Consider the following 8,848-nt stretch of genomic DNA (forward strand, 5'->3'; position numbering starts at 1 on the left):
ATATTTGTATAAAAAGAAAAAAGAAAAACCTCTTTCTAGATTACGTAAGGTTTCTGAATTTGGCTACTGGTTAACATATCCTCTTAAAATATGTAATTATACATGCACAAAAATCACTGAAAGCCAGAAGTTACTGAGACTGTGAATCAATCAGTATACATACATTTTAAATAACAGATTGTGAAATCATGGATAGAATCCTAAGGTTTCTGAAGTAATTTGATCCCTAATCCCTAAAAAAATTATTTTTATATTTAAATTACTAAAGAATATATACCAAAGATTAAACTATTTAAAGTTCTATTAATGGTAACTACAGACAAGAGTAGTTATACTTGGATAAAGCAAAATTCTCATTATTTACATGGTGTCCTGAAAATAATTTTAACTATGAACAAAGCAACAATTATTCTTCAGTTAATTTTTAAGTTTTCTTTCCACAGTTGTTTAAATAAGCATGGCCTCTAAAGGCTCATATATTTCAATGCTTGGTCATAAAGGAATGGCGCTACTTGACAGAAATTAGAAGGTATGGCCATATACATGTAGGTGAGGCCTTTTTGGAGGAAATATGGCCTTATTGGTGAAAGGCTGCCATTGTTGGGGTTTCAAAAGTCCAGCCAGAGTCAGTGTCTTACTCTTCCTGGTCCCTACACATCCAGTAGTAGAGCCCTCAGTGACTTCACCAGCACCCGTGTGCCTGCATGCCACCATGCTGCCCGTCATAATGACAGTGGACTGTAAGCAAATCCCAATGGAATGTTTTTCTTCACAGAGCTAGAACACTGAAGAGAACACTTCCTCTGGTAGTCTGAACACTTCTACATTTCTTTTCTGGCCTCACTCACAATTGTTAGCAACATGGACTGGACTTTAATCTACTTTTTTATTGTCAGAATTACCATACCACTCCTGGATCTTATCACACAGCTCAAATTCATTGTTACTATAGGAAGATGCCCTTGTGCAATGTTCCATATTCTCATTTCAATTTAAGACCTAATTTTATAAGTTTTACCATCTAAAATTTTTGCTTTATAGTCTAAGCATTTCAGGAAACTGGATATTATTATTTTATAGATTCATTTACAATGTGAGTGGATATTTTGTAAAAGCCTTCTATATTTCTGATGCATAGTGAAATTATATATGCCAGTCTTGGAAGGCAGCAAATGAGAACAATCTTGAATGAATATGTGATTAGAGAAATATGAAATTAGCACTTTAATTTATTTGAGCTATAATGAGTAATATGTTGCTGGCTTTTTTCCCATTTTAAATTCAGTGGCTCTTAACTTAATAAAATGAAATAAAAGCTAGATTTTTTTTTTATCTGCCATCAGGGTCTTTCTGTTATAGTCTATCAGTGAAGCACTAATGCCCTGACTCTGTAATGGCTTTCACTACTCTTACTTTTAAGCACCAATTGGTGATAATACTCTATCATAGCAGATCATGAAAACCAATTATTAAAGGAAACGAATTCACCATGCAAAATGCATAACTGGAGGTACTGGGAAAATAAAGAGGATTGTTTAAAATGTAGATAAGTTCATATTTTATTTCTCCAGTGACATCTCTACCAGTGAATATACGTTTAAGCCTTTCTTCTACAACAAACCTAGGTTGTTTGGTTGGTTCAGTCAAAGAACGAAGGCCTCTGGATGGCTCACAATAGAAGCAGACGCTTCTTGGCTCAGACTTTGGAACATTCCCAGCTCTGAGTTCATTAGTAATATCTTCAATAACCTTGGATGTTGGATCCTCATAGTAGTTGTCATTTATTTGAATCATTGGTGCATTTACAGGCCCATAAGCATTCACCTTCTATAACAGTGAATAGTTTTTCAGGTGTGTCACTCCATCCTTTGTTCTATGCTTTTGTTGAAGGGTCCCCAGTAGCTCTCAGACTCTCAAGCATGCAAGGATAACAGCACAGACTTGAAACTGGCTTTTGATTACACATTGTATAAAAAGTACCTACTTTATATGTTTTTCATTGGAGGTACTTCTAAAACTTCTGCTACCTTGTTCATAGCAGAGCTGGGTAGCTATCTACTCTGCACAGCAGCTGCTTTATGCCCATCTGGGCAGTTTTTATTATTTCCTTCATTATCTTGTACTTTTCTGGAGTGGAATCAGATGGAGTATCTGTGTAATTCTCAGGAGTATCTCGATGGACAAATAAGGCTCTCCCAGCACCATTTTGCATTTATATAAATTCCTTGCATGTCTTCAGAACATGGTCAACCACAACATTCTCTTATCGTGGCTGCTCTAGGATGGTTCAGAATGTAAAGAGGATATTTGACAGTGAAATAGTGTCTGGCTAGATTAATAAACAAGTAAATTTGTTTTTATCATTTCAGTTATAGTTTTTACAAATTTTACAAGAGAATCCATTAACCACTTTCAAAATATATGTGGAAATGCATTAAAAATCTATATAATTTGTCTTCTATCTAGCTTTGAAGATTGTATTGCTTGTATAATCTTACTCTCTTTGAGATTTTTAAAAAAATTATATCTCTAGCTATATTGCAAAACAAATATTTCCGTTGTTTTTAAAAGAATTATTAATTTTATGCTCACAATTGAAAGTATCATCTTATTTAAAATAAGAGTATAATTTTCTAAAAATGCTATTGTACAATTAGATAAATTTTGAGTTTAGCTAAATTGTATAGATGCAAATTAATAATAATATAACTTTATTTCCATTTATGATGTTGTTAAGCCTGGAATTTTAAAGCAAATGCAATGCTAATTAAATTTAGGTTCTATAACATACATTTATATATATATATATATATATATATATATATATATATATATAATTTTAAGTTTTGGAATATATATATATATACATATATATATATGTATATATATATATATTAGAAAGGTTATCATGAATTCCAGTGTGTTTTATGTTTGTAGTAAGTTTTATGAAGAATTAGCATTAAAAACTATCACTTATTGATAAAATATTCATTGCCATTTAAAGTACTATGTTATTTTAACATAAAGTATTTTAGACTAATAGCTGTATTTCAAAATTAGATTGATCATTTATTTTCTATAATCCTTACTTTAATGAAAGTGATCTAGATATTCACATCTATCATTCACAGGATTATTTGTGATGTTTCTTTAGAAAGTACTAGAATATTCTTTGGCTTTCATATATAGAAAATGAAGAGTTATCTCCTCTCTTCACATTTTTATTGAAATTATGATACATATAAAATACCTGGAGAGTTTGAATATCCCCAGCCATGCATGAATCATATACCTTATAAACATTATTCTAAATTGTCAATGTTGTACTTGAATGCAATCAGCTGACTACCTAAAAGTGATAGAACACTTGCCCTTCCATGATACTCCTCTAAAGGCTTTATAACTTGGGTTGAACACATTTCAATGTTAAGCACTATGAACATTATTCAACTTCTTTTATTATCCTGGAATATATTCATATCATTTGAACATGGTATAGTATTTATTTAAAATGTTTCTGGTAGGTGGAAGGAGAGAAGCCCCACGGACATATTTGCTGTCTACAGGGACAGAAAAGGATCACTAGGTACTGTATCACCCTGAGCTTTAGATTTCTGGTGGTGCAAACCGCCAGGGGTCTGCCTGCCCTCAGGAACTGAGCACATAGGCGGGTCTTGTCTGCCAGCCCGCCAGGCTTGGGGCCCATGTCCTGCTCAGGGAGCTGTGGAAGGAGAGAAGCCCCGCGGCCATACAAAAGTATCACTAGGTTCTCTATCACCCTGAGCTTTAGATTTCTGGTGGTGCAAACCACCAGGGTTCTGCCTGCACTCAGGAACTGAGCACATAGGCGGTTCATCTGCAAGCCAGTCCATCACAGGATCTGTGTCCTATGTGAGAATCAACAGAGGGAGTGACCCCCACCACAACTTCTTCCCTCCATAATAGAGCAGACAGAAAACACCTGGTTGACCTTGACAACCTAAGTATAACATTGCTTGAGGCAAGACTGAGAAGGGCTCCAAAGGCACAAAAGAGGAAGCCAGCATATCAGTAATCTGTGCCAGAAGAAACCCAGTTATCCAGTGTTGCAGAGATAACCTTAAAGATCCTCAGTAGGTTGAAGCACCAGCCAGTGCTTAAGACCATCTAACTCCTGGGAGAACCAGATGGCTAAAGGCAAACATAGGAACATTAGTAACAGAAACCAAGGCATTATGGCAGCATCTGAACCCAATTCTCCAACATTAGCAAGTCCTGGATACCCCAACACACCAGAAAAACAAGATTTGGATTTAAAATCACTGGTCATGATGCTAGTACAGGAACACATGAAGGACATACTTAAAGAAATTCAGGAGAAAATGGATCAAAAATTAGAAGCCCTTACAAGGGAACCTGAAAAATCATTGAAAGAAATTCAGGAGAATACAAAAGCCAATAAGCAGGAAACGCAAAAATCACTTAAAGAAATACAGGAGAATCTTGATCAACAGGCAGAAGTCATGAAAGAGGAAACACAAAAATGGGTAAAGAATTGGAGGAAAAAACAAACAAGCAAATGACAGAACTGAGCAAAAATTTCCAGGATCTAAAAACAGAAGTAGAAACAACTAAGAAAGCACAAAGGGAGACAACTTTGGAGACAGAAATCCTTGGGAAGAAATCAGGGACCAGAGATGCAAATATCAACAACAGAATACAAGAGATAGAAGAAAGAATCTCAGATGCCGAAGATACCATAGAAACCATGGACTCAACAGTTAAAGAAAATGCAAAATGCAAAAAGCTTGTAACCCAAAATATCCAGGAAATCCAGGACACAATGAGAAAGCCAAATCTAAGGATTATAGGTATTGATGAGAGTGAAGATTTACAACTTAAAGGGGCAGCAAATATCTTCAACAAAATTATGGAAGAAAACTTCCCTAAACTAAAGAGAGAGATGCCCATGAATATACAAGAAGCCTACAGAACTCCAAACAGACTGGACCAGAGCATAAATACCTCCCCTCACATAATAATCAAAACCCCAAATATACTAAACAAAGAAAGAATACTTAGGGCAGTAAGAGAAAAAGGGCAAGTAACATATAAAGGAAGACCTATCAGAATTATACCAGATTTCTCACCAGTGACCATGAAAGCTAGAAGATCCTGGGCGGAGCTCATGCAGACTCTAAGAGAACACAAATGCCAGCGGGGACTACTATACCCAACAAAACTCCCGATTACTATAGATGGAGAAACCAAGATATTCCATGACAAAACCAAATTTACACAATATCTTTCTACAAACCCAGCCCTACAAAGGATAATAGGGGGAAAGCACCATTACAATGAGGGAAACTATACCCTGGAAAGAGCAGGATATTAAGCTTCTTTCATCAAACCCAAAGAAGATAACCATACACATATAAAATTATAATAAAAAATGATAGGAAGCAATAACCACTACTCATTGATATCTCTTAACATCAATGGACTTAATTCCCCAATAAAAAGACATAGACTAACAGACTGGTTACGTAAACAGGACTCTACATTTTGCTGCATACAGGTCACACCTCAATGTCAAAGACAAAAACTACCTTAGAGTAAAAGGCTGGAAGACAATCCTACAAGCAAATGGTCCCAGGAAACAAGCCGGAGTTGCCATTCTAATATCAGATAAAATTGACTTTCAACCTAATGTCATCAAAAGAGACATGGAAGGTCTCTACTTGCTGGTCAATGGAAAAATCCAACAAAAAGAACTCTCAATCCTGAACATCTATGCCCCAAATACAAGGGCGCCCTCATTCATAAAAGAAACTTTACTAAAGCTCAAAGTACACATTGCACCTAACAAAATAATTGTGGGTGACTTCAACACTCCACTTTAACCAATGATCAGGAAAACAGAAACTAAACAGGGAGACAATGAAACTAATTGAAGCTTTGAACCAATTGGAGTTAACATATATATATACAGAACTTTTTATCCCAAAGCAATAGAATATACCTTTTTCTCAGCACCTCATGGTACCTTCTCCAAAATAGATCATATAGTTGGTCACAAGACAGACCTCAACAAATATAAGAAGATTAAAATAATCCCATGCCTCCTATCAGATCACTATGGAGTAGAAGTGGTCTTTAGTAACAGTAAAATCAAAAGAAAGCCCACATACACATGGAAACTGAACAATACTTTACTCAATGATACCTTGGTCAAGGAAGAAATAAAGAAAGAAATCAAAGATTTCTTAGAATTTAATGAAAATGAAGGCACAACATACACAAATCTATGGGACACAATGAAAGCAGTGCTAAGAAGAAAACTCATAACTTTGAGTGCCTCCAAAAAGAAATTCGAGAAAGCTTACACTAGAAGATTAACGGAACAACTGAAAACCCTGAAACAAGAAGAAGCTACTTCACCCAGGAGGAGAAGAAGACAGGAAATCATCAAACTCAGGGCTGAATTCAATCAAGTAGAAACCAAGAGAACCGTACAAAGAATCAACAAGACCAAAAGCTGGTTCTTTGAAAAAAATCAACAAGATAGATAAACCCTTAGCCAGACTAATCAAAGGGCACAGAGAAAGTATTCAAATTAACAAAATTAGAAGTGAAAATGGAGATATTACAACAGAAACTGAGGAAATTCAAAAAATCATCAGATCCTACTACAAAAACACGTACTCAACACAACTGGAGAATCTGGAGGAAATGGACATTTTCTTAGACAGATACCAATTACCAAAATTAAACCAGGATCAAATAAACCATCTAAACAGACCCATAACCCCAAAACAAATAGAAGGGGTCATAGATAGACTTCCAACCAAAAAAAGCACAGGACCAGATGGTTTCAGTGCAGAATTCTGTCATACCTTCAAAGAAGACTTAACACCAATACTCTTCAAACTTTTCCACCAAATAGAAACAGAAGGAACACTACCCAACTCCTTCTTCGAAGCCACTATTACGCTGATACCAAAACCACACAAAGATCCAACTAAGAAAGAGAATTTCAGGCCAATTTCCCTTATGAATATCGATGCAAAAATACTAAATAAAATTCTTGCCCACCGAATCCAAGAACACATCAAAATGATCATCCACCATGATCAAATAGGCTTCATCCCAAGGATGCAGGGATGGTTCAACATAAGGAAATCCATAAATGCTATCCACTACATAAACAAACTCAAAGGAAAAAAACACATGATCATTAGATTCTGAAAAAGCATTTGACAAAATTCAGCATCCTTTCATGCTAAAAGTCTTGGAAAGGACCGGAATTAAAGGCCCATATTTAAACATAGTAAAAGCAATATACAGCAAACTGGTAGCCAACATCAAACTAAATGAAGAGAAACTTGAAGCAATCCCACTAAAATCAGGGACTAGACAAGGCTGCCCCCTCTCTCCATATCTTTTCAATATAGTTCTTGAAGTCCTAGCTAGAGCAATTAGACAACATAAGGACGTCAAAGGGATACAAATTGGAAAGGAAGAAGTCAAACTATCACTATTTGCAGATGATATGATCGTATACTTAGGTGACCCTAAAAACTCTACTAGAGAACTCCTACAGCTGATAAACAGCTTCAGCAAGGTAGCTGGCTACAAAATCAATGCAAGCAAATCAGTAGCCTTTATATATTCAAAGGATAAGCAGACTAAGAAAGAAATTAGGGAAATGACCCCCTTCACAATAGCTACAAACAGCATAAAGTATCTTGGGGTGACTCTAACCAAACAAGTGAAAGACCTATATGACAAGAACTTCAGATCTCTGAAGAAGGAAATCGAAGAAGATCTCAGAAAATGGAAAAACCATCCATGTTCATGGATTGGCAGGATTAATATAGTTAAAGTGGCCATCTTGCCAAAGGCAATCTACAGATTCAATGCTATTCCTATGAAAATTCCAACCCAGTTCTTTATAGAGCTAGAAAGAGCAATTCTCAAATTTATCTGGAATAACAAAAAACCCAGGATAGCTAAAACTATTCAAGAAAAGTAAAAGAACTTCAGGGGGATTCAATATCCCAGACTTTAAACTCTACTACAGAGCAATAGTGATAAAAACTGCATGGTATTAGTACAATATCAGGCAAGTGGATTAATGGAATAGGATTGAAGACCCAAAAATGAACCAACACACCTATGGTCACTCGGTCTTCGACAAAGGAGCTCAAAGCATCCAGTGGAAAAAAGATAGTCTTTTCAACAAATGGTGCTGGTTCAATTGGAGGTCAGCATGCAGAAGAATACGAATCGATCCATTCTTATCTCCTTCTACCAAGCTCAACTGCAAATGGATCAAGGACCTCCACATAAAACCTGACACACTGAAACTAATCGGAAAGAAACTGGAGAAGACCCTGGAGGACATGGGCACAGGGGGAAAGTTCCTGAATAGAACACCAATAGCTTATGCTCTAAGATCAAGAATTGAGACATGGGACCTCATAAAACTACAAAGTTTCTGTAAGGCAACGAACACCGTCAAAAGGACAAAAAAATCAACCAACAGACTGGGAAAGGATCTTCACCAACCCTAAATCTGACAGAGGGCTAATATCGAATATATACAAAGAATTCAAGAAAGTAGAACCCAGAGAACCAAATAACCCCATTAAAAAGTGGGGTACGGAGCTAAACAAAGAATTTTCACATGAAGAACTTCGAAGAGCTGAGAAACCCCTTAAGAAATGTTCAATATCATTAATCATTAGGGAAATGCAAATCAAAACAACCCTGAGATTTCACCTCACACCAGTCAGAATGGCTAAGGTCAAAAAATCAGGAGACAGCAGGTGTTGGCGAGGATGTGGAGAAAGAGGAACACTCCTCC

At 36.0% G+C, this 8,848-nt stretch overlaps 1 pseudogene; it reads right to left on the bottom strand.

The window, feature by feature from the left end:
* Window positions 1–1,443: 1,443 nt before the first annotated feature.
* On the bottom strand, window positions 1,444–3,303 carry LOC127683756 (NADH dehydrogenase [ubiquinone] flavoprotein 2, mitochondrial-like; annotated as a pseudogene).
* Between the last annotated feature and the right edge of the window lie 5,545 nt (window positions 3,304–8,848).

Source organism: Apodemus sylvaticus, chromosome 4, assembly GCF_947179515.1.
Source record: "Apodemus sylvaticus chromosome 4, mApoSyl1.1, whole genome shotgun sequence".
Classification (NCBI taxonomy): Eukaryota; Metazoa; Chordata; class Mammalia; order Rodentia; family Muridae; genus Apodemus; species Apodemus sylvaticus.